Source organism: Melospiza georgiana, chromosome 17, assembly GCF_028018845.1.
Source record: "Melospiza georgiana isolate bMelGeo1 chromosome 17, bMelGeo1.pri, whole genome shotgun sequence".
NCBI classification, from domain to species: domain Eukaryota; kingdom Metazoa; phylum Chordata; class Aves; order Passeriformes; family Passerellidae; genus Melospiza; species Melospiza georgiana.
In genome coordinates, this window is record NC_080446.1 from 2,591,812 (window position 1) to 2,613,418 (window position 21,607).

General features: G+C 44.5%; 1 protein-coding gene across 1 annotated transcript in view; it reads right to left on the minus strand.

The window, feature by feature from the left end:
* BMP7 (bone morphogenetic protein 7) overlaps positions 1–21,607 on the minus strand; it is a 39,370-nt gene that overhangs the window by 15,779 nt on the left and 1,984 nt on the right. The gene's annotated exons all lie outside the window — the stretch shown is intronic.

Here is a 21,607-nt window from a genome sequence, read left to right on the forward strand (position 1 = left end):
GAGGTTTGAGCCAGGGACTTCCTATAAGTCCCAGTCCTGTCGTCTGTCCACTTGACCTCTCTGCAGCTCAAGTGCACAATTCAAGTAGTTAGCTCTGAGATTTCCTTGGCCAGGAATGTGTGTCTTCCTACAGGCCTGATTTGCTTCTGGCAGCAGCAAATCCATTGTGTAAATCCATTGACTTAAAGGGAATTACTCCTGAAAAAAGAGGAGTTCCAAGCGTGGCTCTGGACAGTGCTGTTTAAATTGACAGCTCTGCGTGGCACAAACACAGCTCAGGGTTTGTGAGTCCATGGCCAGGGTGTCCCCACGGCAGGGACAGAGCTGGGGAGGCTCTGGGAGCGGGGCTGTGTCCAAGCACGGAGCAGGTTCAGTGCTGCTTTGCTGGCTGAGGCTCAGCCCCTGGCCATGGACTCTTCCTCCTCTCTCACATCCCTTCTGTGAGGAGTCCAGTTTGCCACTGTGTGATTGCTGTTCAGGGAAATGCTTCAGAGCTCTTACTCATAGCTGGGATTCATCTTAGAGGAGCTTTTTAGGTATTGAAACCTCTGCACTTTCCAAGGCAAAGGTGGTTAAGTTTAGCAAATGGTTTTATGTGTTGAGCGCTCTCTGTTGCACCTCTGCTAAAACATCTCAGGGGCAACATTTAGTGTCTCATACCCTGATGTGGAGGAATATTGTGAATATTCACCAGTGTTTGTGAAAGACTTGGCAGGCTGCAACTGCCCTGGACGTGCTAGCAACACTATTAAACAAGCCTCAATCCCTTTCCTCCAAAGTACTCCTAGCAGAATAAGATATCAAGAGCATAATTTCAGCTTTAAAGGAATTTATCTGCAACTAAATTATAATGGAATGAAAAATACTTTAATATGGAAACCCTCCTTTAACCACAAATGTAGAAGAATGAGTATAACGCAGGGTGGGTTTAGTTGCAGCTGTTAGCAGTAGGATGTACAAACATGATTTGCTTCCAAAGACATGGGAAGGCTGAATTTCCAGAGGAAGGTGGGTGCAGCTTTTCAATACGTGTGTGATGACAACTACATCAACAAACACTGGCCTTTAGCTGCACTTTATACACAAGGTCTGACAACAAGCACATGAAGATGAAACTTTTTGGGGTGCTGCTAAAGGTCACAGCAATTCCCACTGCTGAGCCCTAGAAAAAATGTGTCGTGTTAGTATGAAAAATTAACAGCCAGGGTCATAAAATAAAGAGCCCCAAAGTTTGAACTTTCCCATGCTTTGCAGATGTTTGGATATAGGGTTTTGGCCTGAGCCATCTTTAGTGTTAAAGCAAACATTCCTGTGGCTATAGTCATTAAGATCATGAAAATATGTGGATATGTAACTGAAGAAAGAATCCCAAGAAACCCTTCAACTCAGTGTTTATTGTTTTTCCCCTTTTTCTTTGCACTCTGGACCTATCTGCTGACCCAGAAGTAACAAATCCTTTCAGAACTAATTTATGAGAAACACTGACCCTGAATCAACATCTGTTAGATGACTGCAGTAAATCTTATTACATAATTAAACACCAAAATCTATGTTAAAATAACGTTAAGGGTCTGACTCGAACTCATAAAAGCAAGACTCTTCATTATGAAGGCTGAAATCCTATCCCCAAGTGCTGCTGCTGTGTGCTGGTATTTGGGAACATGTGGTACAGTATATCTGATCAAGCACTTTCTGCAGACCCCTGTAATACCCTAAGCACAACAGCACGGGGTAAGCAGGGGAGCATTCAAGGAGCCTGAGTTTCCTGGGTTTGATGGGTGTTAGACCTCTGACAATGCTGCAACTGGGTCATTTCCAGTTAATTACCTGAGGAGTTGCAAGGGGCAGCGTGGGGGGAGAGCTTAAGAAAAAAGACAAGGGGGAATAGTGGTATTTTAGGTGTTCATTGAAATAGTTCAAGAGAATTGCTGCAGCAATTCTTTGGATGTGACTGTAGTTTTGCATCTTGCAAAGTTGCAATTCTTTGCATCTTTGGATGTGATTTTGTAGGTCCTCCATTAGAGTTATAAAATCCATGATCCCTATTGACACAATGACCATAAGAAGAACTTCTTGGTCATCCTTGAAGGACTTAATCTCAGCTGTTTGTTCACCATTAAATTAATGTTAAATGCTCCCTTAAAACACATCAAGCATTTTGAATATTTGCTGGATATGCTTCATAGCCCTTCTGCCCACAGAACTTCAACTCATCTTTGTCCCAGGCTCATAGTTCTCACAAATCTACTACCCAAAGGCTTTGGTGAATGGTTTTAGCTCAGATGCTAATTTCAAACATTGGAAATTCCAGCTCACAATTCAAATGCCTTGGCAAGGCAGCTGCTTGGAGAGGAAGCCAAAGCTCTGGATGTGCAATCAAAGGTTGTAAAATAGGAAAAGGAAGAACACCCTTGAAAAATAATTCTGCTATGAAACAGACTGTGTGCCCTGACTGTGGGAAAACAGGGCATTTCCTCTCCCTAAAAAACAATCCCAAGTCACTCACAGGTGATGCGTGTGAGCCTCTCCTCATTCTTAGAAGCAGCATTGCATTCTGGAGGCACAGCCACTGCAGACAAATTCTAACTCAATTTGGCCTAATTTAACACAGGGCTTAATCTGGCCTAACTAAAAGGCCTAATTTAACACAGGGCTCTAAAATTGCTGTTGTGAAATAACCCTTGGCATGGTGAGTGTGGCAGCCAATTGGGGCTATGGTGGATGAGGATCACCAGGCACTCCCCCTGGCACAGTCCTTGGGAAAGGTGGAGACAGTGGGCGCTGTGGGATGGGGGAGGACATCAGATGCATGGGAAAATAAGCAAGACACCAAAAATTGTGGGGGAACAATTAAGGAGATGCAGCCAAAACAAGGAATATCTCAGGCTAGTGGTTATCAGTGGCTTGGCCACACCTGTCACAAACATGCAAGTCAGATCAGCACCTCTGAAAGCCTGGCCTTGCTATCTGAGCAGGATCTGAGTGCTGCTCTATCTGACACTGAGAGGGCTCCCAGCCCTCTGAAGTCCTTTGTGTCTCCAAGGCTCTGTTGTGGCCTGGTGGTGATGCAAGAGGGGGCAGGACAGAGTTGTGCAACTCCAGGGATGGTTAAAGCAAACAGCATGGGCACATGTGCTCAGGTGTGAGGCAGCCAGATATCAGATCCAAAAATATGGGAAAGCTGGAGATAAAATGTCAACAAATACTGGGTGCTTGTCGTGGCGTGTGCTGAAGATACAGAACTTAAAAACATCAGCAGACAGGGATGAAACAGTGTGGCTGCTGATATTTGGAACTTGCAGCAATACAGTTAAAGCCTGTACCAAATAAATAATGTTGGACAGAAAACCTTGAGGTCCTGGTTTAGCACCCCATCAGAACTGGAAACTTCAGCTGATCCCACGTTTGGTCATATTCACAGCAAAGTATGTTGAGGTTAGAAATAAACCAACTCCAACTCTTTGCAGCCCCTTTGTGAATCTCTGCTGGCAAGGGCAAAGCCACCCTGAGCTAATTCTGCAAACCTGGTTGGACTTTGGGGTGGTGTCAGGGATTGCTGGTGGCCAGGCCTGCCTCGTGACACAGGGATTATGGCGAGGCACAGCTTGCAGTGTTTTTGAATGACAGTGTTAAAAATAATTATTATTGAAGAATTAAAGAGCTTATCTAGATGCCAGGCAAGTCAATAGAAATATTTTCACTAATTTCAATGGATTTCACAGGAGGCCAATCTCCCTGCTTAGGTATTTTTACTCTCTTGTTTTCTGAAGATGCCAAAAAACTGCTTTTCAGAAAGAAACTCAACATCAGATGAATAGTCTCTGTTCTCAGGTTGCCAAACTGGGAAAGCTTTAGTAATTCCACAGCTCTTCCTCCCTGGCACATTTGGGTGATGCACTTAGAACACACTTTGAATATATAAACAAGTAAAAACTTAAATTTTCTTGTTAACGCTTTCACCTGATAATATGTTAATTGTTTTTATAAGGCACTTTGAGAGCAGTTGTCTCATTTATTGTAGTGCTTACAACAATTAGAGCTACTTGTTTCTCATTTACAATGGAAAAAGGCTCCAGAAGGAATGTGCAGTAGGGTGTCTGTAACTTCTTCACTCCCAAAAAAGGCCAGAAGGGATTTGTTAAGGACTTTAATCTCAAATAGATTAAAGGTCCTGAATTCCAGAGACTGAAAGATAAGTCAAAGGAAAATAGATTCCAAAAGACAACACCCCCTGCCTCAGCCTCTCAGCCAGGCTGCTGCTGAGCCACCAGCAGCTGCCTGAGAAACCCCACAGAAATTCAAATGCCAAAAAGAATCTGCCAGGCTCTGGCATTAAGGTCTCACAGGTTTTCAGAGTCTACCTGTGTGGTGAGTTTAGAGGGTAGGAGAGTCTTTATTTGCTTTCTCTCCAGCAGCTGCAGAGCTACAGAAAATGGGCACTGTTTCTTCAGAGGTGGCTGAGACTGGACTGTCCTGAGATCCAGGCTGGATCTCTAAACTCTGACTGACACATTTGCATCCAGCAGTGCAAAGTCTTGTTTGAATTTTCCAAGAAAATTTACCTTTCTTTCCCTTCATTGTCACTACCTTAGACTGAAGCCAAAGCTTCAGGAGCTCTGTTGCATCATTTCAGTGCAGAAATTCCCAGAAAATAGAATCCCTAGAAACCAGCTCCACCTGAGCCCCACTACTCCTACCTCCTGCCTCACCCTCCTGCCTCCCTTGGGAAGTGCATCCAGCTGGAAAGAAATGTCCCCTTTCCCAAAGGATGATCCTTGGGGTGGCTCCTGGCCCGTGCCAGCCCCCAGAGCAGCATAGCAGGAGCAGCAGGGACCTCCCAGCACGGAGGGAGGGAGGCCAGGCCCACCCCCGGGGCCCGGGCCTGCTGGTGGTGCTTGTGAAATGGAGCTGTAAATTTTCGGGATGCCAAATTCGAGACCTCTCGATGGGCTCCTAATTAACAGGCATTAAATGTTCCCTCTATAAATTGCACTTCTTTGTCTCTAAATTGGTGGATAAAACCATGGCACTTATGAAATATAGGCCTTTTCTCCTTATGTTGCTGGGGTTCAAGAAGGAGGAAACCAATTAGGGGCAGGATCCAGTGGTCTGTGCAGCTGAAAGAGCCCACTGGGCTCAGCAGGGCTCCTGATTGAGCAAGAAATGTGAGGCCAGTCCTTATATTTTTCTGAGGAGAAGGGGGACTATAATAAAGATTATTGCAATAATGTCATGCCAGGCCACAGCCAGCAAAGGGAATGTTTCCCTCCTCATTGTCCTTGACAGCAAGAGTTACAGGGGCAGTGGCAGGAAATTTATAATGGCAAGAATTTGGGAATGCAAAGTTCTGTGATTGGTTTTCATCTGTTTCATTCTCTTGGCTTCGTGATTTACATGCTGACATTAGGCAGCTAAAGCAGCAGTTACAGAAATAATTGGAGAAATAGTTGAAGAATATAAATTGGGAGTTCTATAAATGGAGTAGAGCAAATGTCCTGGGATGTGTGATGGCATATATTTTAAATTTTTTTTTAAAGAGTGATAAAAACAGTATTTGGCAGGCCTTTTACATGGAATAGCTGCAGCTCTCCAAGTCATCTAGAAGCTAGTGCAGGTTTTTGGAGAAACCCAAGGAAAAACAAATACAGCCTAGATTCTGACCTGTGACATAAGCATACTAGAAAAATAGTCTGTGGTTTTTCTATAACCCATTAATGCATCCCATCACCGGGGATTGCTGCCATCCTGCCACTTCTGAAACCACAGCCTGTCCTTGAGCCACAGGCTCAGCACGCCCAGATACTGGAGGGCTCTGGGCTCATGTGCCCAAGCCCTGCCTTGATGCTCTGGGCTCATATGCCCAAGCCCTGCCTTGATGCTTTGGGTTTATGCGCCCAAGCCCTGCCCTGTGCTCTGGCCCCGTGTGCCCAAGCCCTGCCCTGGTGCTCTGTCCCCATCTGCAGCCCTGCCCTGGTGCTCTGGGTTTATGTGCCCAAGCCCTGCCCTGATGCTCTGTCCCCATCTGCAGCCCTGCCCTGGTGCTCTGTCCCCATGTGCCCTTTGCTGAAGGGGCTGCTCTGAGCCAGGGCAGGGCTCAGCAGAAGGGAACCTGCACCCAGCTGCTCCCTGCTCAGGGACCCATTTTACAGCCAGGGACAGGGAGGAGAAGGTGATAAACTCTTTCTTGCATGGTCAATTCAGCGTGTGCCAGGGCAAAGTCCTGCCCCATCCATGGGTGGAGAGAAGCACTAATGCACTAATTTCCAAGAAGATGAAAACCAGGCTCCATAAATCCCTATCCCCAAACCCAGAAGTTGGAAATTCTTTAGTGCTCACTCTGCAAAGTGATCTGGGGTGAGCATTTTTGCTTCAAAAGGGGAAAAAAAGCCCTCTGGAGTTAATATTCTCCCTTTAGCCATCACTTCATTTGTTCAGCTTTCAGCATGGAGCTGGTATTGCCAGCGAGACCACCTAGCCACAAACCCAGCAGGGAGCTTCCAAAATTCTTCTGAACACTGACTCCTTGTTATAAATTGAAAAGTGGTAATAGCAACAGTGCATATCACATCTGTGCCAGGCTCAGGCCTGGGAAGCAGCAGCCTCCCTACTGCAGAACACAACTTGGAAAGATCCTTTCAGTCCACACATGTATCAGCATTAGCCATTTCTTTGTCAACAAATCCCTTAATACGAAGCCTTTCTATCATGTACAGATGTCCAAAAAATAATGGAATACTGTAGTACAAGATTAAACACTTTAATGTCAGCATGTGTGTTGCATGACTCTGAACAATGGTATCATTGTGCGTGTGCAAACAGCCAGGCGAGGGAAGATGGGTTTAATTATCTCCCAAACAGCAGCAAGTTCTTCCTGACTCAGTCAAACTTCAGCTAGCAAGGGCTGCTCAGGACAGAAATGGGTGTTTCTCCCTTCCTGCTGTTCCTAAATGGCTGTTCCCCCAGTGCTGGGGTCAGTGTGGTACCCAGGCCAGGCAGGAGCCACCTGCTGCCCCAGGAGCCACCAGGGAATGTGTGTGGGGACCAGAGGATGCTGAGAGCCACCACATCCTCTCCTCAACCCATGTGTCACCCAGGAGCCCTTTAAGTTAAAATTCCCAAGTGTGGTAGATGGCAAAGGGGGAAACAGCCACTGGGGAGGAAATGACAGAGGGAATCGTGCATGCTGCTGTCTGGATTCAGAGACATTCCCTGCTGGGATTTCTCTGCAGACACTCTGAGCAATGCTGGATGGAAAAACCATTTCATTTTCAAGAACATCCATGGAGTTTCTGGGCAGGTTAAGCACAGGTAATCCATTTTCCTTCCCGAGTGTGCCCTGATGGGTGCCAGCTCAGGCTGTGCTTTCTCTGCTGAAAGCAGAGCCAGACGAGATGAAAGGTATTGTGAAAAATTTACACCTGGGACTGCTCTGAGAACACAAAACTCTCCTAATAGTAAACAGACCCATGGTGGTGTGACTCCTGGTGCTGTTTGCTGTGTCTGCGTGTGTATCTGGGGAAAGCAAAGTTAAATAAGCAGGGAAGAGTTGTGTTTCTACAGAATACCTAATTCACAGCCCTGTCACGTGAAACACAGCAGCACATGGAGCTGCAATCCATCTGCAGCTGCTGCAATGCTCTGAGGATTGCTGTGGGATTTCAGCGGTGTGAGGGAATGGAGAATTCAGGGAGGGGTGACAGCGAAAGGAAAAAAAAATGGGAGTTCATGAAGTTGTTCCTTTTGACAGACTGCCTCTATTTCTACCTTCATCCTTCTGGAATCCACTATAAGGAAATCTCCTGCAGGGCCTCCCTCTCCAGGCTCTCAGATCCTGTTTCCCTTCCTCCTTTCACAGCAAAGGGGGAAGCCAGGACAGTGCTGACCAAAACCCAGGACTGTGCTCTCCCATTCCCAAAGCCTTGTGGGTGGCTGTTTTCCAGAGGGGCAAGCTGGGGACTGTGCCGATGCTGTAAATCCTGTGTCCCCCCCAGCTGGGCAGTGCTGTGGCCATCACAGATGTCTCGAGCTCTGGTGCTGGCTCTGGGATCAGGGTTAAGCCAGGCTGGTGCTCATCCCTGACAGAGCACAGCAGGGCTGTTGTGTCTCTGTGTAGCTGAGGATGGGATGCACCTGGGCAGCAGCTCCTGCAGGGAACCAGGGCAGGCTGGGGTGAATGCATAGCACCTCAGCTCTGCTCCACACCCTGCCCTGGAAATGTCCCTGCAGCAAACTGAGCCCTGAGCAGAAGGACAGGCAGAAGCTCCTCACTGCTCCTGCTTTCTCTTCTCTGTCTGCACAGTGTGGAACGACACAGCCTGAGAGCAGAGGCATGCTAACACATCCCCCAAACCCTCTGGGTGCAGCTGTGGGAGGCGTGTGAAGATGCAGGAGCACATTTTTCTCTTCCCTCTTTGAGCAGAGATGATGGCTACACCACACTGCTCGCTGACTTTGTCATTCAGGGGACAGCAAGGCTGAGGAACCGGGGAGCTGCCTCTGGCCAGGCCAGCTTCCCAGGAAAGCTGTGCCAGCCTTAGGTGTGAATTGCAAGTCACACGTTTTGCCAGGGCATCCAAGGGTCACGGAGATAGTGGCAATCTGGGGAGAATTCCTGATGAGGATCAGGCTGGGGTGGCAGCCACAGCACAGAAAAGGGAGGAGGAGAAAGCAGAAGGGTAATGGGTGCCTCAGGGGGGGAAGAGGTTGCAGAGCACAAAGAGGGAGAAAAGTTAAGTGGCAATAAGGTTTATTGAGAGAAATAATCCCCCAGTCCAGACACTTGACAAATGGGGCCTAAGGTGCTTCCTGCAACCTGCTCTGAGACTGAGCAGGTCTCCAAATATCACTGATGCAATAACCAGCAGCCTGCCCTGACTGCTTGCACACCCTGAGCAAATGGAAACATCCCCAAGGAAGGAGAGAGAGCTGCGCAGATCTGGTCAGAAATAAAGTGGATTCAGCCAGGGGAGATAAGAGGCACTGTGAGACTGCTACGGGCAAACAAAATGGGGAGAAAAGCCCACAAGGGAAGGACTTAGAGGAAAATGAGAGCTTGCTGGGGGCACAGGCACCTCCATCTGCAATTGGCACGTGCAGAGGGCACACAAATTAAAATCAAATCTTGTTAATACTTTTTCTTCAATGCAATGATTTGATCATGCAGAGATGTAACAGGATCAAATTTTTTTCCCCTGCATTCCAGTATCTACACTGGGGTAAAGTAATAAGTTTTTAAATAAATTAGCTACTATTCATATTAAACAGCCTGAGTCAGTAATTTTGGGATTGTCACTGCCTGAGCATCTCTGATGTGTTTACACAAAACAGACAGAAACGGCCAAAGGTACCTCTGGTGTCTGGAGAGTGAGTTCCAAACCTTCCCTCCAGGGCCGAAAGAACTTTATGAAACTTCTGCTCATAATCTGATGCTTTTAAGCTTATATGTTAATTATCTTCTACTGCATGATTTTTTCTTCAAGCTGCTCTCTGTTTTTTTAATGTTGCAGTATCATTATATAGCATAAAGTTACTTAAGACAGCAAAGATTCAACACTTGGAAAACTGATAGAGAAAGAAGGGCTGGATTCTGGGCTGGTACAGCTGGTTTAAGGTATTTTAGAAGTAAATGAAATCAAATGAGAATTTATAATCCTTCCTGAGGTCTGGATTCCATCAGACTAAACTCATTAGGCATTAAGGTGCAGGTGCAGCTAAATAAAGGATTGTTCTGCTTTTCTTAATGCCATAGATTCACATCTTGAGTTCAAAATAAAAGTCTTTTAAAAGCACATGTATATGTTGTGCATCTACTGGCAACACTTGAAAGGGAAAGCTCAGCTGATGGAATCTTCAAATGCCTCATTTTTGCCAAAGGAATGTGCCCATTTCTGCCCCAGCTGTGCTGAGGGACACGAGTGGAGCTGTGACTGGACATTGGCCCCTTCAGGCTTATTCATTTAATTTGCATTAGACTTCCTTTCATCTACTGAACAGCTGCCCAAATAAATGGCACAAATCTAATTAATCCTCCTTTAATATTGTATTGCCACAACAGCTCCAGCATCCCCCCAAACGCTGCAGGAGTGTGGGCCTACACCTGCACAGGCTCCCTGGGAGGAGCCCAGCAGGATTTGCAGGGAATCCAGCCTTTCTTGTGGTTTGCTGGGATAAAAGGAAAATAATTAAAAACCAGTTTCCCAGGTTTGAAGCCATGCAACTTGCTGGATTTCTCAGCTGAAATCCCAGGTTCTGGTGCTGTTGAGAGAGCAGTTTGTGGGATATTACAAAATAAGCAGCAGATATCAGGCACAGGCCATCAGATAAGGATCTCAGCCTTTGATTGTGATCAGCAAAACCTCAGCTTGGAATGTACACAGTGAGCTGTGCCCCACGACCAGCTGGGCCTTTGGAGCTTGTCTGTGCTCTGACAAACATCTGCAGCTCTGGGCAGCAGAGCTGGGAGATTAGGGGACAGCAAACTGTGGAGGGGAAAGGTCCTGCTGCCCCAGAGGGGAAATCCCTGCCAGATCCCTGCTCTCCTTGCACCCAGTCTGCTGCAGCCATTGCCTCTTTCTCAGGTGTTCTGCATGTGGGAGGTCCAGTGGTATTAACACAGTTTATAATTATTAGACAGAAATGAAGTGTTTGGAGGGGATGTTTTGGAAAATAACCCTTAGAAACTTCAGTTGCTGCTTACAGAGAGGCTGTGGAGTGCCCTTCCTCATGCAAGTGTGACTTGATGACCTAGTTCACATTTTTCTTTGAGATGATCATGTTTGCTCTGTGCTGCCAAGAGAGGCGAGCTCAGGTGGGGCACTGGGATTGGGACAGGGGACCTGGAGAGGAGTCACTGCCTGGAATGACCCTCCCTGCCAGCACCACACGTCCTTCACCCTGGGATGGGACTCACAGCTTTTGCTTTCTAGGAACATTTGCTGTGCAACACATTTATTTTATTGAGAAATAGGCAGGCAGCTGTTTGTTCTTTATTAACTCTACACAGCCCTGAGAGCTATGAGTATTGAGGACCTGGGGGCTGCAGACATCCACGTGTACTCCTGTTTGCAGATGTAAAATGTTAGTGTCTCAGAGCGATGGCAAGGTTAAACTGCTATTTCAGGAATGTCCTCAGGAAAACAAACATGAAATATTCACATGTAGGGCACGGGCACGTGTCTGTCCCCTTCACACCCCAAACGTTGGTGGCCCATGCCCCAGGCATAACGGCATCTGAGGGTGAGGCAGAGATTTATTTGCAGTTTAATTCCCACCCACGATCCCTTTTATACAAGAGGAATTTTCTTTTGGTACAAGATAAGCCCATCAGTGACATCAGCAGCACCTAGCCCTGCATACCACAGCCCTGCTGGATTCCTGACACTGAGCCTCTCACCAGGGCTGGGCCACGCAGGCCTCCTGAGTCAGCCCCTAACAACAGCATTTGCTGCTTTGTTTTGGTTTTTGTGTGTCTTCAAGCACAATTTTGCAACTGCAGCTCTGGGGTAAAAGATCAGCTGTTGAAATACACCCTGGTGTCCTGCATGGGTCTGGCATGAATGGAGGGAGCACAGCTCAGTCCTGTGGTGTGCAACTGCAAAAACAGCACAGGAGTGAGTGTGGGAGTTTGTGAGAGCATCTCTGAAGGAGCAGGAGCACAGAGCATCCCTTTTCCAGCTCATCCCTTTTCCAGATCCCTGCCAGGCTCTGCTCGCTCCTCGGGTCACAGCTCCAGCTCAGGGAGGAGATTCTCAGGGTGTCACACACTGGTTTACATTCGCATCCCTCTCAGTGTGTCACACACACTGGTTTACATTCACATCCCTCTCAGGGTGTCACACACTGGTTTGCATTCGCATCCCTCTCAGTGTGTCACACACACTGGCGTAGATTCACCTCCTGCTCAGTCTGTCACACACACTGGTTTGCGTTCACCTCCCTCCTCTGCAGGATTTTCAGTGAAGCACCTCTCATCTCACAGCTGTGGACTAATGAGCAAAATGACAGTTTTCTGTTTGCTGGAGAAATATTTGGGGTTTGCTTGGACGAGTCCCTGCCTCGTTCTGGGTTCTTTTGTGTGTTTCTGTATTCCCTGTGTCAGGCTTTAACGCAGCAGAAATGTCAGGGATTTCCTATTTTCTAATATTCTGGTAATTTCATTACACTGCATGCCATGGATTGCAAGAACTGTTGTACTCAGAGGTCAAAGTTGTGTCCACACCAATGAGAGAAGTTTTACACCACATGTCTGATTTGCTTCTCCTTTTCATCTGTCTCAGGAGACAAATGATTCATCACATAGTGCTGAAATATCTTCATCTCCTGATTTGGGCCAAGATTTAAGAGTAGTTACCCAAAAGTTTCTTTTTGAGCTGAGGAAAAAGAATCATTCATCACAGATCTTTTTCAGTTCTTCTCTCCTGCAGTTTATTACAAGTATATTCGTGTAATTAGGGGGCCCAGTAGTAATGTTGTTAAAATACAAGTGGGCACATTTATTGTTTCCTCCAAAAGGAAACAAGCAGTCTCTAGCAGTTCTGGTTTTTCCCTGCCTCAGCTGAACATTTACTGTTTTATGTAGCTAGCAGATTGAGGCTAAAGTTACTTCTTCCCCCCGCCTTTATTTCTTTTTGTTAAAAAGAAAAGAAAAAAAATCCCCTCCATTCTCTTAGCAAATGCTGGATTTTTTAAGGATATGGTCAGAAAGGGGAACTTAAACTCAGCATAATGTTTATAGTGCCACACAAGCCTCAGGAAAAGTGATGTGCAGTGCTCTTTATTAACATCTAAAAAGTCCCTGTGGGGTTATAATGACTGCAGAGTAATAAACAAATAAAAGTAGCAAGATTAAATTGTTCAGAATATTTTTAGTGATGGAAAAAGCAGTAAGTTTTAACCTTGAGAACCAAGGGAAGAGCAGCTTGTGGGCAGAACAAATACAATTAGGAATGGATTCCTCTTAGTGATGACTGGTTATCATTCATGGCATTACAGACAATTGTCTTATGGAAATAAAATTGTTAAAATATGGATACAAAAGAGCAAATGTAAGCACCGGAATTCAGAATTTCTAAATTACAGTAATTTTTAATTTTGTGTTTAGATGCTGAATTTGCTTTCCCTTGTGGTGCCAAAGGGCTCAGTACAGGCACTGGGTGTTCCAGGCACTGACAAAGGAAACCCACCCAGCCCCATCCCCAGCGCTCACCCAGGAGGAAACCCTCCTCTCCATCAGAATTAAAACTCCCAACCTCCAACACTGCATTATTTTGTGAGCATTTTTAAGTACCTCTCCCAGAGCTCTTCTGCTCTCTTTTAAAAAGTTTTACAGCCACTGAGCTGTGGGAAGAACAATTGGCAAAGCCGAGGGAGCCCCCCCAGTGCCAAGGCAAGGCAGGGGCCAGGGGCAGGATTGGCCCAGGGGCCCCAGGCCAGGGCTCAGGGTGAATTACAGCCCCAGGCTGGGCACAGCACACAGTGCCAGCTCCTCAGAGGGTGCCAGGCCTGGTGACTTCACTGCCAGGGTGGCCTGGGGCCAGGCTGCTGCAGCTGAGGGAGGATGCTGGGGTGACATCAGTGGGGCTGGGGTGACATCAGTGAAGCTGTGCAGGGCTGGGGTGACATCACTGGGGCTGGGGTGACATCAGTGGGGCTGTATGACATTAGTGGGCCTGGATGACATCAGTGGGGCTCTGAAGAACTCAGGTGACATCAGTGCGGCTGTGGGGACATCAGTGGGGCTGGGGTGACATCACTGAGGCTGAGGTGACACCAGTGGGGCTGTGAGGAGCTGGGGTGACATCAGTGGGCCTGAGCAGGCTGGGCTGACATCAGTGGGGCTGTGAAGGACCTCAGGTGACATCAGTGGGGCTGTGGTGACATCACTGAGGCTGGAGTGACATCAGTGGGGCTGTGAAGAGCTGTGGTGACATCAGTGGGGCTGCGTGACATCGGTGGGGCTGTGAGGATGCTGGGGTGACATCAGTGGGGCTGTGGTGACATCACTGAGGCTGGGGTGACATCAGTGGGGCTGTGAGGAGCTCTGATTCAGCCCAGCATGGGGAGCCTGCTGCAGAAGCACAGCAAACTCAGTGCTCCTTTGGAAAGCTCCTGTGTGCAGCAGGGAGAACCTTGCAGGGTGATGCTCTGTGTGGTTATCCAGCAGGGAGAACCTTGCAGGGTGATGCTCTGTGTGGTTATCCAGCACAGCAAACCTTGCAGGGTGATGCTCTGTGTGGTTATCCAGCACAGCAAACCTTGCAGGGTGATGCTCTGTGTGGTTATCCATCCAGCACAGCAAACCTTGCAGGGTGATGCTCTGTGTGGTTATCAGCTCATCTGCTGCTCCCCCAGCACTGAGGGAGCTCCTGCTCGCTTTAATTATTGCTTAGGGGGAAGCTGCCTTCCCTCTGCCCTCCTTTTCCTTGTTTTTTGTTGTTTTTTTTTAAAGGAAGGTAGCTTTTAAGAGCTTGCCATGAAGATCTAAGTTAAGGGATTTTCTCCACTACAAAGCCTGCATAGTTTCCCAGGCCAGGTGGACCCGATAGCACTGACTGCATGCTGAAAAATCTCATCCCCACCCTTCAGGCACTTTAATTGTAAGCCTTTCCAGATACACTGGATAAACACTGTCAAAATGAACCTGAAAGGGTTGTTGTTGTTGGTTTAGCCCTTAAATAATTATGAGTTTGTCTGTCTAATTACAACATAATCTTGTTTAAACTTGGATGGCTATTTGCAGTATCTCTTAAATGAGGTGGAAGCAGAAACACTGGGGAAAAAAAAAAAAAAAAGAAAATTCACAGTTCTTCCATTTAAGAGAAGGAAAAAAGGAGTTTTACTCCTGTACAATTTAATTCAACCTGACAACAAAGTACTCTAACTTGGAAGCTACTGTGGTAGGATAAGGATGATAAGAATAGTGTGGAACCTCTGAGATGCAACAGAAACCTAATCCTCTGCAGATAATATTTTTCAAACAGTTTAGAAATAGTTTAAGGTAATTTACGGGAAGACTTGAGTGACAAAGCACATTACTTGAAGTGCCTTTCCTTCACTAGGCACTTTCTAAATTCTTTCTCTTTCATTTCTTTACTCTCAGGAGACTTTTAAATCCAGTGAACCAAAACAACACTTTGTTTGTTGGTATAGCACGGGGCTGGCACAGATGGCAGACACTGCACCTGTTCCAATAAACTGGGGAAATGCAGAGATAAACCATAGCACTCATTAAGGGGAATCTACTGAAACGTGAACAATTTGTATTTTGAATATCTTCCAGGAATTAAGGGAGAAATACATAAACAGACTTTGTTTTTACCATTATCAGTTTAAAATAAACTTTGTTTAAAGGGAACTTCACATTTGTTTTATGTACAAAGGCAGACATACCACTAAAGAAGCTATGATAATGCTTGATTTTTTCTTTAAGAGAGGCAAATGATTTTATCTAGCTGCTACTATTCTGCTAAAGAAAAATTACCTGTTGGCAGTTAAACTAAAATCATTTAATTCCCCTCTTCCTTAGCAGCGGCAGCTTTTTCTGCTTTTGCATTTTCTCACGTTGAGTAATATCACATTCTTACAATCCAGTTCAGAATGATCAGAGGAACAACATAAACTAAAGTCCATCTGCTCATCTATTAATAAATAACTAAAATTATTGGGGGGTGTGGGGGGGAATTGTTTGGATCGTTAGCAACAAAGTTCCCTGCAAAACAGCTTTTTTCTATGCATAAGGAATATGTTGTGTAGTATCTGACAGGTTATTAAAAAATCCTAAATAAGAAGAAACATTGAGTAACAGCTCCTCAAAGGATAAATTTCTTCAAACATTTGCCTTGATCATCAGAGCTTGTGCTGTTCAACATGCCATACATCTCCCTCAATTTCTCTCTCACACACACACAGCATTAAATACAAAATGTCATGAAAATTCCTAAGTATCATTTAATGTTGGCAGCCCTGCACTGTAAAGCCATTTATATAAAACTGTGGTTGGCAGCTCTCACTCTTCCATGGGAACAAATTAACATTGGCATTCCAAACACAGGAAAGTAAGGAAATTAGAAACACAGTTTATATTTGGCCAGTGCTTTGAAATACTGTACCATGCTACTGATGTCAATTAATGAAAAGCAGAATTCTGCGGAGAGGGTCTGGTTTTGAAACACATTAACACACGTTAAACATGTTTGCACAGGAACTGGACTGTAAGCATCTTGGTTCCCAAACAATAAAGCAATTACACTAAAACTTGTAGTCTCAAAGTTGCCATTAATTCAATCCACTCAGTCTGGATTTTCACTGACTCTCAGATGTAGATGGCACAAATGTTTTTAAAAGGGGTAAGGCACAGTGTGGTGGGGATTACACCCACCATGGCTTCTCTGTTACCTGCTGTAAATCAGGTATATTTATGTATAAATAATGGAATTGTAGAACATACACCCAAATACGAGGGGGAGCTCAGCAAACTTTGTGGTCCTCATCAATGAAACAAAGGTTTCCAAAAGGGCTTTTTGAATCAGAACCGGTGTGATCTTTGCTACCTGCAACCTTTTCTGCAGCAAAGATTTTTACTGACAAAATCCTCAACACCAAAAAAATCTAGATGGCAGTTTATCTCCTGGCACAATTCCACTAACTTCAGTGGAATTACTCCAGCACGGAATTTGGCCCCGCAGCCTTTACAAGGCGCTGTTTATTTGTACTATGATTCAGATATTTTGATACCAGGAATCTTTCAGCACTGAAGTTTCTCCATATGAAATATGTCTTGTATTAAGAAATATCAGTTTCACATTTTTGTCAAACATTATTTGCTAAATTCTGTTTGTTGCAAGGATGGGAATTCAGCTGTAGTTCAACAACATGGATCGGGCTAATAATAATGATAAGCAGTGACTAATAGGAGCTGGTTCATGTTTTGACTGTTTGCAGCAAAGGAAACTTCCCTCAGAAACAATTTCAAGATTAGGAGAGGAAACTCTGTGAAGCTCAAGCAGAAACTACTGCATGCTCATTATTCCAACACAGGGGCACTTCTTTGGCCCAATTCTGCTCTCAGTGCTGCTCGTGTAAATCAAGAGGGAGTTTATGGGAATTACTTTGGACGTAGAGTTGTATAAATGAGACCACAGGGCCAGCTTCAGTAGAAATTTGACAATTTACACCAATGAAGGCCTAGCCAAGAATTTTCTCTTGGGTTTCCATTTTTCCAACCTTAAGCATGTGCAGAACTTTATCCATGGGATTAGTCCTTGTGTGTAGTCTCGTTTATTTCAAAGAGTTGAAAAGGAAAATCTTCATCCTGAAACTAACTTAAACAGCTCTGTCATTTCTTTAGAAGTTTCTTCCATTAAGAGAAGAAATATACATATATAAAATAGCGTATTTTATTTATATATAGTAATGGTATATATTTTATATATATATATGTAGTAAATTCATAAAAGTACTTTGATGTAGGCTCTAGAGAGGAGGACTGGAAAGGTTTAAAATATCATGGTCTCTTAATGCTGTATATCAACAGGTAGTCTCCTTATCTGGCATGCTATCAAAATTTGCTTACTTGTGTTCTTGCTCAGATGACTTCATCCATCATTGCAACTTCTCACTGGTATTCATCCAGTTAGGACAATTTAGAGGCATAAAACTAAATGTGTTATCATTTTAACCACAAATTAACAGTTTCCACATAAATATTAGCATTTCCTCACTTGGTTCAAGGATAGCAGCCCTAATGGCACTAACCGTATATTTGATTTAAACTAATTAAAAACAGGGGCTCTTGCAATTTAATATATTGATTTTACCAGTGGGACTTAAATCTTTTATAATAAGTGTACACAGCTGCAGCACTCACCCACCGCCACTCTCCAACCTAATCCCTGCATTCCTCCTGACAATAACATGACAGGATCCACACATCCCAGTATTAGCCTTAACCCCAGTGACACTGCCAGAATGTATTAAACTAAAACATCACAGTGTCCTATTTAAAAGGAGCCTGTCAACGGCTCTGACTGGGCTTTAATAGTTATAATCTTTTTTTTAATTAATGTTTCCAACCACTTGTGTAACCTCCTCTCACACGTCTCTCCCCGCCGACCCGAAAATGTGTTTCAGGCTGATTTCCAGGGAGCGCAGTGCCTGGTTTTGTGCTGCCTGTCCAGAGGCCATTAAAGCTCCTCTGCAGGGGGAGAGCTGGGACACACACAGAGACGCAGGCATGGCACAACTGGGGGCACTGGGGGCACTGGGAGCAGGTCCTGCACGCTCCACTGGTGCCCAGCTCCTGTTACCGGCATCACAGGGCCTGGCCATCAAGGCTCGTCTCCTTCAAAGCCCTTTCAGAGCTGCTGTGTTTTGGCTTCTAAACTGCAGCTCACAGAGGGGGATTCACCCCCCCAGGGCAGCCTGTGTGGGAACAGAGCACAGACCCTGCTCTGGGATAAATCTGCTGTGTGCCAGCGGATGGGGACAATTTCCAGGTCCTTTCTCCTTGCGTAAGGACATCTGTCCTTGGCGGCTCCTTTCTGTTCTGCCAGCATACCCCCATGGCAGAGGTAAATGGTTCCCGTCCTGCTCTGCTCTTTTACCCCTGGAAATTAGAAAATTAATTAAGTTTTCTCTGGATAGGTCTGCACATTCAGAGAATACCTGCTGGTCACTTGCTGCATGCTCCTTCATACCCTGACTTGGCTGCAAGCTTTCTGCCTTAAGCCAGTGTTACACCACCAAGGGCTGCACATATCCACACTGCCCAAAACAATTATGGGATGTACCTGTTCAGGCTTGAGAGCTTTTAACAGCGTGAGGTGGAAGAGAAGGAAAAAAAACCAAAGCGCTTGGCCTAATGTATGGACAAACCATGTGATGGGGACCAGGCATCCAGGGCTAACTTTTAATCTGCTTTGTTTCAAGTGGGAAATATGTGAAGATCAAATAAGTTCAAATCCAGGTCAAATATCCTTGAAAATCTTTGATTTATACAAGCAGGAAAATGAGGTTTAAAAGAAGTGATTATGAAAGGGTTACTAAAAACACAGCTGTACTCGTACTCTTATATCTGAGGCTCTCCAAAGAAAAACTGTGTGACATCTATATTAACCTTTGGCTGTACACCAATGAAGGCCTGTAGTGAGCTGGAATGCAAGGCAGCCCCTTCCAAATTTTAACACAAGCCAGGTTACAGCTGCAAATGCCTGCAGCCCGTGCTCACTTTATAAAGTATTCCCCGAAGGAAATTTTTTAACTGTTATAGAATCTTTTTCTAATACCCTACAGTGTTAAAGCCTGTTATTAAAGGGCAAAGAGATGGTTCTCTATGCCAAACACTTGTCAACAAAAAGGACAGCCAGATGGTATGAAATAAAAGGAAACTTGGGGGCTCTTCAGCTTCTTGATTTATATTAACAAAAGCCACTTTCAAGTGCTCCTTCCAAGAATGACTAATTCCCCCCCCCACTTCTTTTTTGCCAGGATTAAACAACGTTGTTCATTTTATAATCAACCACGAGACAAATTAACAAATTGCGTATCACTTGTGCCGACTCTTTTAAAAATATTCTAAGCAAGTCTGTTTACCAAGGCAAGTTTACCAGCATAAGGACAACGCAATTATTTTTAGAAGAGAAGGCCTAAGTCATCTAGAGGATGTTTACTCCTTAGCTGCTGTTTATAAACTGAAATTAAACTTGTGCAGAATATGCTTTGCGTTTTTTCAGTTCCTAAAATGGATCAGTTTGTAAACTGTATTGGACAGGATCTGAAATTAAATTCTAAATGTTAAAATTATAGTAATAAATTTTACAAAATTAGTCAGTAATTAACTGACTAACTTAGTCAGACCACTGTGGCTAAATTCTCTTTTAATTTACAAATAACTTCATTCTTGACACAACTCCATTCCCCATCCATCTTAGCACAGGTGTAAGCTAAGACAAAATGTAGCCTGTAAATTAACTGGTTATAAATCTAAATCTAATTAGTTGTCAGGATTTTACAGTAAGTAAAACTGTGCTTAGTACAAAGCTCCCTAAAACGGAGCACCTGTATTCTGGTTCCTCCCTACCAATACCCAGCATAAATTTTCTGCATTAAATATACACAGTATCTCCATAGAAATCAATGTGTGTGGGGCTTGCTGTTGGGGTTTTTACTATGTAGCCCAGTAAATCCTGCAATGTAGTTTTTTAAAAAGTATTATTCCCTCTAAAGTTGTACAACTAGATGGATGAGGAATATGAATAAGGCAAAAAAAGTGCTTATGTAGATTAGCATTTGGAAGCCTGGAATTACCGTTTTTTATTGACTGAAATTTCAAAGTATTATTTCTTTGCTCGCTTTTACTTCCTCCATGCTAAAATGAAACTTTATTATGCTGTGACACTTCCTCATTGTGATGGCTCTGCTATAGTAATAAAAGCCTACCTGTGAAATGCAATGCTCACAGAGTATCTCTTACAAAAGTAGGACACAGTTTACTACAGTCTGCATTTAGGAATTCAGCTCTGCTTTAAAAGGGATCATTGTAGAAAGTCTCCACAAAAATTCAGTTCTACAACTGATCTTCTAATTTTCCCTGAATGTCATAGAAAACTGTATGTCTCAAAGCAGGTGTTGTGTTTGATTATATACGGAGTGAGTGGCTGCTCTAATTCATTAAAACCTCCATAAACAAGCCTGCCTTTGTCCTATAAAGATGAAAGAGCAATGACTATAATGGGATGAAAGGTGTGCAGAGCGATGAAGAAAGCTCTTATAGATCTGTGTCCTTTTTAAACTCGTCCTGGCATGCTCTGTTGACAAGGGAACAAAACAGCACAGATAAACCTCCAAAATGTGCCTTGCTGGTCGTAATTCCACCTGTCCTTAAAACTGCTGGGCTTTGCTTGTGCTTGTGCTCTTACTGCTCCCTGACCATGCTGACAGCAATTAAATAAAATAATCATTTAGGATTTTGCATGGAGAACACTCTTGCATTTCTAAGCTGACAACAAACCCTGGTGGGTTGAAATGAATGAATAAATCCACTGCAGTCACCAAACTGCATCAGGATGTTGGTTATTGGGCGTTATGGCTCATACAGGTGAAACCTGCTCCATACAAAGTTCTCACATAGACACAGACATATCCAAAATGTAACTTTTATTTCACATTTATGGATTGATTTCATTCCTTTGTATTCAAACCCATCAATGGCCTAAATATTAACTTTTTCTTATAACTATTACATGAGGTGACAAGAGACTTGCATCGGCAATGTGGGATGGGAGCGCTGCAGTTTCACTGGTGATTCAGTAAATTACTACACCTGAGGAGCAGAGCTAAACTCCCTGCCATTATGTACTTACATGTTTCATAAGGTTCTTTCCTCTCTACTGAAATGGAAAGCAAAGAGTGAATTTCGCTATTGTTATTTGAACATCTTTTGTCCTCTGCTCAGGGCTCTCCTTGCACTCGATGTAGGACACAAGAACCACAGAGAACAGTGTTAGCAAGGTCACCCTTATCTTCAAAGTCAAATATTTGACTGCTATTGGTACTTTTGACTGCTCAAATATTTGATTTTAAATGTATCATTGCTCATCGGCTTAAGTATCCA